We start from the raw sequence: 8,947 nt of genomic DNA, 5'->3' as shown, positions 1-8,947 counted from the left end.
TATTTTATCACCTTGAACTCTCTAAATCATGGAACAGTGAAATTCCACGTAATGGACAATTCAAGAGATGAGAGTTAATCAAATACACCTGGTTGTAGCTTTTTTCTGCCCACTCCTCCCTATCCCCCCCACCCCCCCACGAATGCTGCACCACGACTGCTCAGAGCTCCCGGCTCTGCTAAGCTAGCACCATCACCCTTTTTCTCCAGCCACCACCACGATCACCTCCTGGGACCTCCTCCATTAGGATGAGATGTTGTCCACCATCTACAAGATCTGGGAGATGACACAGGGGCTGTGCCTGGAGGTGGAGGGGAGGATGGTCAGGAGGACAGAGGGCAACACTGATGACTTGCTCATTGGTGGAAACGTCTCCACACGAGTCCCTGAGGGTGAAGGTACAGAAAGCCCAGTCACCGCTGGTGGTGATACTGTCCTGAACCATCACTTACGGAAACAAGCTGCACCAAAGAAGCCTACAAGAAGCATATCAAAGATTACATCAAATCAGTCAAAGGCAAACTTGAAGAACAGCAGCCAGAAAGAGTAAAACCTTTTATGACAGGGGCTGCAGAACACATCAAGCACATCCTTGCTAACTGCAAAAACTACCAGTTCTTTCCTGATGAAAACATGGACCGAGAGGGCATGGTTGCTCTGCAGGGCTATTCTGAGGATGGCAGGACCCCACAAAGGATGTTCTTTAAGGATGGTGTGGAAATGGAAAAATGTTAATGAATTTGGCTCTGACTTTGGATGTATCACCTGTTGTCATCGCTGACTCCTGCTCTTCATCCATATGACACCAAGACTTAGATGAATAAAACTGATGTCATCTTGAGCTCTTCATTTATTTTGACTTTGATTTATCTGGCGTGGAGGCATTGTTAAGGAAGAAAAAAAAAAAAAAAAAAGAAAAAAAACATGTCCCAGAGGTTGTCTAAAATAAGAATGCATTTAAGTTCAAAAACACACACAAATGCACCAGGTTGTAAAATAATCTCTAAGAAGGCTACAAAATGTACATATGGCAAAAACTCAAATTCTCAAATGGAATAAATTTACTTGAAATATTGATTTTACAGAAGCTTAAAAGTCTATTCCTAAGATACAGAATACCCTTACTTCATTTTTAAAGCAGCTATGGAAAGCTTATAATGAGTAATGAATTGTGTTTGGCGTTGAATTATATAGTGATAATTACGGTAAAGGCACAAGCAAGTAAGCAAACTTTACACCATTCTTGTAAGACAGTAAAGTCTGAAACCACGGGGTAAGAAGAAAAAATGCAAATAAGATTATGTTAGATTTTTAATTTCATCTAATATTGTCATATGTTAGCATTAAACTACCTATTGCGGTATATTATCTGCACCAAAGAACACCATGTGCTTCAGGAAATAACTCCCAAATCTCAATAACTTACCCAGTCAATGTGTATTTCTCATTCATGTAAAGTCCAGTATAGACATTCCTGGTCAGAAGACTCTCCTTAAAGTAGTGACTCAGGAATCCAGTTTCCAATCATCTAGTGGCTGTGTGTCTGGATGGCTGATTAAAAGAGCATTCAGAAGGATAAGGAAAAATAAAGAGTACAGGCCTAGAAGTGTAGTCCAATATAAAATCCAGAGTGAGTCGAATGGCTCCACCCATATGCAAGGATATTTAAATAACAGTATGTATTAATATATAATGAATATATGCAGAAATGAGATTTTTACATTATTATTAAATATAGTATTTAAACTCTGAAAAATGAGATTAAGAGTACCCTCAAAATATAGAATAAGTGATAACATTCTAAAAAGTATGAGAAAATGTTAAGTGGGTTGCCCAGTAAGTCCAGAATTTTCAATAGCCATAAAAAAGGACTTTCAAAAAGACATCATAGAAATAACTGAGAGAAAATACACTGCTTAGGAATTTCTCCAGACTGAAAATATTCATAATATTCTAGATTGAAATGGCCAAAAACTACAGTGCAAAGCAAAATTAAGAAAACCATTCCTGGGCACATAATGAGTGTAATTTCAGACCAAGGATAGAGGGAAAAGCCAAATTACTTGTATTTAAAAAATTGGCAGTAGGCTTCTAGTCAAAAACATTACAAATAAAAAGTCTGTGAAGACAGCTGAAGATCAGAAGAGATAAAAGAAACAATTCTGAATATACAATTGTACCTCTCATTAAAGAATGAGAGAAATAAAAATATTTTCATGCATACCAGAACTCAAACATACTACCACTCACGAACACTTTCTGAAAGAGCTAGTAAAAGATGTGTTCCAACAGTAACAACAAAAAACTTGAACAAATAACAGGATGCAAGAAGCAATGGCAAACAGAGCAAAACAAAACTCAGGAAACTCATTGTGAAATTTAAGTATTTATCAAGCTTATAAGAATCTGTAACTAAAATACCGAGTAGGGGTGCCTGGGTGGCTCAGTTGGTTAAGCGGCTGCCTTCGGCTCAGGTCATGGTCTCAGGGTCCTGGGATCAAGCCCTGCATCAGGCTCCCTGCTTAGCAGAGAGCCTGCTTCTCTCTTTCCCTCTGCCTGCCACTCTGCTTACTTGTGCTCTCTCTCTAGCTCTCTGTCAAATAAATAAATAAAATCTTAAATAAAATAAAATACTGAGTAGCAGCAGCATTAGATTTTGAAAAGCCAAGAGGAAAGGATAGACAGTAATAAAACCATGTTGACTGTCTTTTTGCTGGAGAGTTATAATTATACATTTATTAGAAAATTATAAGAATTTAGGGGCACCTGTGTGGCACAGTTGGCTGAGGGACTGCCTTCAGCTCAGGTCATGCTCTTGGAGTCCCGAGATCAAGTACCAAGTCGGGCTCCCTGCTTGGCAGGGAATCTGCTTCTCCTCTGACCCTCTTTCCTCTCTCTGCTCTCTCTCTCACTCTCAAATAAGTATTTTTTTTTTAAAAGAAAATTGTCAGAATTTAAATATTTGAAAATTTTGGCAGTCCCTCAGCTGGATATTCTTGGATTCCTGAAATAGTCTTCAATTTCCTTCTGGGATCAAATCATTAAGTTTGATCCTTTCAAATCTTCCTTTAAGACTAGTTGGGCAGGAGGAGATTAGTACTCAGTATAGGGCCAGTCATTCCTCCCTACTAAGACTTTCCTGTCTGTTCTACCTAATGCCATATTAATCACAAGGTTTTCCAGTCTGACTGATGGGAAGAGGCACCACACCCAGCACTGAGCGTATATCCAGCACCTTCACCTCTAATTCTTCTAGGTTTTCCTTTTGCTATCTTGGGTACTTTCCTCATATGCATGTGCTATTCAGTGCTCAGCTTGTTACTTTACTGGGATCCTTTGCAGATCTTTGGAGTTCTTGCTCAAAGAAGTTCTTGCCTCTCTGATGCTCTATACTCCAAACTCACCTCAGTCTCCTAAGACCCTCAAATTACCAAGTCCACTGGATTCTGCCTGGGTCTTCAGCCCCAAAATGGTACCAAGGCCTGGAAACCCTCTGAAGAGAGTAAGCTAAGCCCATCACATGGCTCTCATCACTTGTCTCTTATTCTTCTGTTGCCTGACCTCCACAACCAGAGTTTTATTTTTTCCCCTTGTTACAAGTATTTCAAGCACAAGCATAAATTAAGTTCCTGTTATTTCTTCTTAAGTCTTTTATATTCAGTTTTACAAGAGTAAAAGAGAAGAAAAAGGAGAGTATCTATTTTCACATGTATCTGTGTGGTTGTGTGTGTATGACACATTTTTATTGTTTATACATATATATTACATATAATATATATATTTAAAGAAAAATGTATTTAAAATATAAAATTATATAATCTATTACTTATAAATTATATAATTATATATTTATATTATTAAAATATAAAATAAAAATATTAAATATATATTTAAAGAAAAAATATATATTTTAAGATCTATTTATTTATCTGAGAGAGAGAGAGAGACAAGAGCATGTGGCAGGGGGTTGGCAGAGGAAAAGAGAAAATTTCAAGCAGACTCTGTGCCGAGTGTAGAGCTCCACATGGGGCACCATCTCACAACCCTGAAATCCTGATGTGAGCCAAAACCAAGAGTCAGACACTCAACCAACCGAGCCACTCCAGTGCCCTGGGATGTGCATTTACTTATTTATTGTAAGATTTTTATTTATTTATTTGAGAGAGACCCAGAGAGAGAGCACAAGCAGGGGGAGCAGCAGAGGGAAAGGGAGAAGCAGACTCCCTGCTGAGAGGCTCCATCCCAGGACTCTGGAAAAGTGACCCGATCCAAAGGCAGATGCTAAACCAACTGAGCCATCCAGGCACCCCAAGATGTGCATTTAAAATCTGTTACCCATAGGTGGCTTTTTTTTTTTTTTTCCCCTAGAGGCTGTTATACCTTTTCCAATGTAACCACTGAAGCTGCTTAAATCAGCTGCTAATGTTTCCATCATGGCTGCTACAATCACCTCTCTTTGGGGACCAACTTTAACGTCCTTTTCTTTCTCTGAATTTGATGGCTGTTTTAAGCTGTTCCCAAGAGGAGGAACCTAGCTGTAGCTTAGAGTTTGGACCCAGTGTCCCTGGGAGGTACTATAGGAGGAGCACATGGGGCCCCTAAGCATCACATAATAAAGCGGGGATTGTCATTCCCCAAAGACCCCGAACAACTTTCCCACACTGGTGAGGAAGCTTTCTCTCCCTTGTCTTTGCTCAGGACTTTCCTACGTTCCTAGAATTCTAGCATCATTATCAATTAGTCCACAGACTGCATTGTCAGATTAAACATCTTGCTCCCCCCACTTCACCTAACCTGGATATATAGAATTTATATATTTTAAATGCCTTGGTTCTTTGTATGTCAATGTGTACTTCCTGTGAGATATTTTCTTGATGAATAACGTAAGATAAGTTTTTCCCGTGTGAAAGGGAGATTCTAACTGTTGAAAATTTAGAGTTTGTTTATGATCACAATACATGGAGACAGAATTTTTTTGCTCTCCTAAATTAATGGAACATATTTAAAATTTCCCATGTGAAATGTATCAATTGACCTTTAATAATGTAATTGGAAATTTTATCTTCTTCTGTTTGCCCCTTCCTTCTCCGTTTTGATTCCTTTTTATTCTTCAGTGCTTTAACTTTCTTGGGCATTTGAAAAAGATTTACTTCCCTTGTATCATCCTGCCCCCTTTAGTCCTTTAGCTTCTTTACTCACGCCTGGAGTGCTGTGAAGGTCCTTGCTATCTCTACAGAGAATTACTTGGTAACAACGGAGAAGTTTGTTTTATTTAGCTTACCTTCTCCTAATCCATTAATAATTGCCCAGTAGGCCCATAAAACTGAAAGCTGGGAGACTGAATAGCACATTCTTACTTGTTTTATCCGCGGAGAAACAAATCTACTTGTAAGAGTTAATCCTAGAATCTGATAAGAAATTGGTCCAAATGTCTGGCTTCTCACAGAGAAGTCGATTCTTTCAATTCGGGAAGATAAGGCACTGAGTATCATGAGAAAAATCTTTTTCACTTTCGGATTGTTAAAAGTAGTATCAAGAAATACCAATTCAAAGCACACTCAATAACAGGTTCTGCAGATCAAAGAGGAAGAGTTATTCATCCCAGATTCATGTTATATAAACTTTTAGATTATGAGAGAGAGAGAGAGAGAGAGAGAGAGAGAGTGAGTGTGTGTTGGGTATAACAGGGGAAATATAATGATTATAAGAAGATTCTCTCTCTCTTTTTTTTTTTTTTTTTTTTGGTGGATACATCGATCAATGGATGGATAGCATTGGAAGAGAGCATAAATTACCTTCATACAAAGGCAGTACACAGAAAAGTTTGAATAGATTTACATTAAGCCTGATGAGCAGCAAATTTAGTTTTTACCACAATCTTTACTATGGATTAAAGCTGTAAACTCACTTTGGTGAGGCTAGTGTAAGGGAGATAAGTGGCCAGAGACCAGGCCTGACAGTGATTCTATTAACAATGATGGGTAAAAAGCATAGATTCTGGAAATAATTAAAGACAGAAGCCTTTAAGACCTGGCTAGGAGTCAAAATAAGTGTGAAGTGAGGGAAATGAGAAATCAAAGAAGGGCCTAAAATAAAATGTTGGAGTCCTATAAAAGAAGGAACAAGCAATAATGAGGAGACTTGAAGAAAATATATTAAGTTCAATTCCTCACGGAATCTTCCTGAGACCCAGAAAAGAGAACAAATCCTTTCATGAAGATATTTGAGAGAGATATCCATTTACCTTAATTGGTCTGAAAGAAATTCTACCCAGAGCCAAGAAAAATACATCAAAAATACTGAAAAATACATCATTTTATTTTTATATGCTTATCTTGCTTTGATTATGGTTTTTTAAAAATTGAGGTATAATGGACATGTAAATTGTATTAGTCTCAGGTGTACAGTTTTAATGATTCAATATTTATACGTACTGAGAAATGATCACTAAAGCAAGTATAGAAAATTTTTTTCTTGTGATGAGAAATTTTAAGATCTACTCTCTGGGCAACTTTTAAATATTCAATATAGTATTATTAACTACAGTCACCATGCTGTACATTACACTTAATGACTTAGTTTGACAACTAAAAGTTTGCCGCAACATTTTAAAGCATCCAAGTCACAAGTCAGAGGTGGAAAATTCATATTTTTTTGTCTTTTAAAATTTTATTTGTTAATTGTTTTTTAATTAATTAATTAATTAAAATAAACATATTATGTATTTTTATCCCCAGGGGTACAGGTCTGTGAATCACCAGGTTTACACACTTCACAGCACTCACCAAAGCACATACCCTCCCCAATGTCCATAACCCCACCCCCCTCTCCCAACCCCCCTTCCCCCAGCAACTCTCAGTTTGTTTTGTGAGATTAAGAGTCACTTATGGTCTGTCTCCCTCCCAATCCCATCTTGTTTCATTGATTCTTCTCCTACCCACTTAAGCCCCCATGTTGCATCACCACTTCCTCATATCAGGGAGATCATATGATAGTTGTCTTTCTCTGCTTGACTTATTTCGCTAAGCATGATACGCTCTAGTTCCACATTTTATTGTTTTTTTTTTTTTTTTTAAAGATTTTATTTATTTATTTGACAGAGAGAGATCACAAGTAGGTAGAGAGGCAGGCAGAGAGAGAGAGGAGGAGGAAACAGGCTCCCTGCCGAGCAGAGAGCCCGATGCGGGACTCGATCCCAGGACCCTGAGATCATGACCTGAGCCGAAGGCAGCGGCCCAACCCACTGAGCCACCCAGGCGCCCTTTATTGTTTTTTTTAACAAGAACTTCCTAATGGTGTGAAGAGAGCCAATGTGTTCAGAAGAAAATCTAAAAGAGAAGTGGCTCATGAAGTAAGGAACTTTCTTCCCTTCATAGATGTAGCGCTACATAAGTAGCTGTGTGAATATGGGTTTAGATTGGGGCTATGTAAAATGAGCTGCTGCTATATCCTTTCTACTCCAAAGATGGCACTGCTAACACACAATCTCTAGGCACACAAACCTACCACTGTTCATTCCACTAGAACTCCTAGCAATACTAGTGGTAGGCTTCCTTCTGAGCTGTTGTTCAAATGGTAAGGAAGGGCATGACCCAGTCCATCTCTACTCTCTTCTACACAATCCCCCTAAGGAGCATGGTACACTATTGTAAAGAGAATAACCAAATGCAGTCAGAAGCTCTGAGAGAGCTGGATTATGATTTACAGGGCTTTAAACATATCCTTGGAATCATGAGAAACTCTTAACACGAAAGTTAGTGAAACAGAGAAAGAGATCAAATTAAAGCCTTTAGAATTGGAATGGCTAAGGCTTTTATTCATGATCAATGAGGTGGTTTCGTTCTAAGATTCCATTTTAGTCTTAATAGTTTACTCTCTCAAGAACAGAAGAAGATAATCTCCCCAAAACAGCAATGAAAGATGGTAAAAGAAAATAAAATCCCCAGGTTTGTATGATTGTGTATGTTTATGTATGTGTAACTTAGAAAGTAGACCTGAGACATAGAACTTTCTTGAAGATTACAATCTTAATCACATTAAATTTGGGCTAAAGGTTCATTTCCATTTATATTTAAATTACTCGACTGAAGTTCTTATAAGAAGGATTGTGTAGTCAAAAGGAATTCCTGCTGTTTATATTAAAATGCTTATTATGCTTTTCTACAATTTTTCCAGGGGCATTTTTTTGTTTCTCCGTAAAATGTCTACAAGAAGGTGACAAACTATCACCATTGTGCAAATATTTGTTTCACAACTGTGAAGAAAGTATAATGAGAGCAGGAAAGCAAAATAAAAAGAATAAAGTAAGATTGCATGAAACTCCTCTATGTGTTGCCACCATAAATGAAATACATATTCTGTGACTCCATAACTACCATGACTGAAAAGGTAATGGATATAGAAAGCGGAATGGGAGAAGATATTCTTTTTTTTTTTTTTTTTAAACCAGAGCACACATGCACGAGAGAGCACAAGTGGAGGAGGGACAGAGGACATGGGGCTCGATTTCATGACCCTGAGATCATGATGTGAGCTGAAACCAAGAGTTGCACCCAGATGCACCCATACACACAGGCTTTAAAAACCTATTGTATATACTCCAAAATAAATAACTTAGCTAATATAAAATCATTCACTTTTCCAATAGAAAATTGAGAGAAATTCCTTATCAATATTATCTTTCTTATTGTTATTATGCATATGCATCATCATACATTGAAAAATTTGAAAGAACGCATTTCCCACTGAGAAGGAGCACTGGAGGAGATTATGCTGAGTGAAGTAAGTCAAGCAGAGAAAGTCAATTATCATATGGTTTCACTTACTTGTGGGGCATAAGGAGTAACATGGAGGACATTAGGAGAAGGAAAGGAAAAGTGAATTTGGGGAAACTGGAGGTGGAGATGAACCATGAGAGACTGGACTCTGAGAAACAAATTGAGGGTTT

The 8,947-nt window shown here is 37.8% G+C and overlaps 1 pseudogene; it reads left to right on the top strand.

The window, feature by feature from the left end:
• Positions 1-238: 238 nt before the first annotated feature.
• LOC131821939 (translationally-controlled tumor protein-like) lies at positions 239-735 on the top strand (annotated as a pseudogene).
• Positions 736-8,947: the final 8,212 nt, after the last annotated feature.

This window comes from Mustela lutreola, chromosome X (genome assembly GCF_030435805.1).
Source record: "Mustela lutreola isolate mMusLut2 chromosome X, mMusLut2.pri, whole genome shotgun sequence".
In the NCBI taxonomy this organism is placed as follows: Eukaryota; Metazoa; Chordata; class Mammalia; order Carnivora; family Mustelidae; genus Mustela; species Mustela lutreola.
Note: the sequence above shows the minus strand (reverse complement) of the source record. Positions and strands in the feature narration are given on the sequence as shown.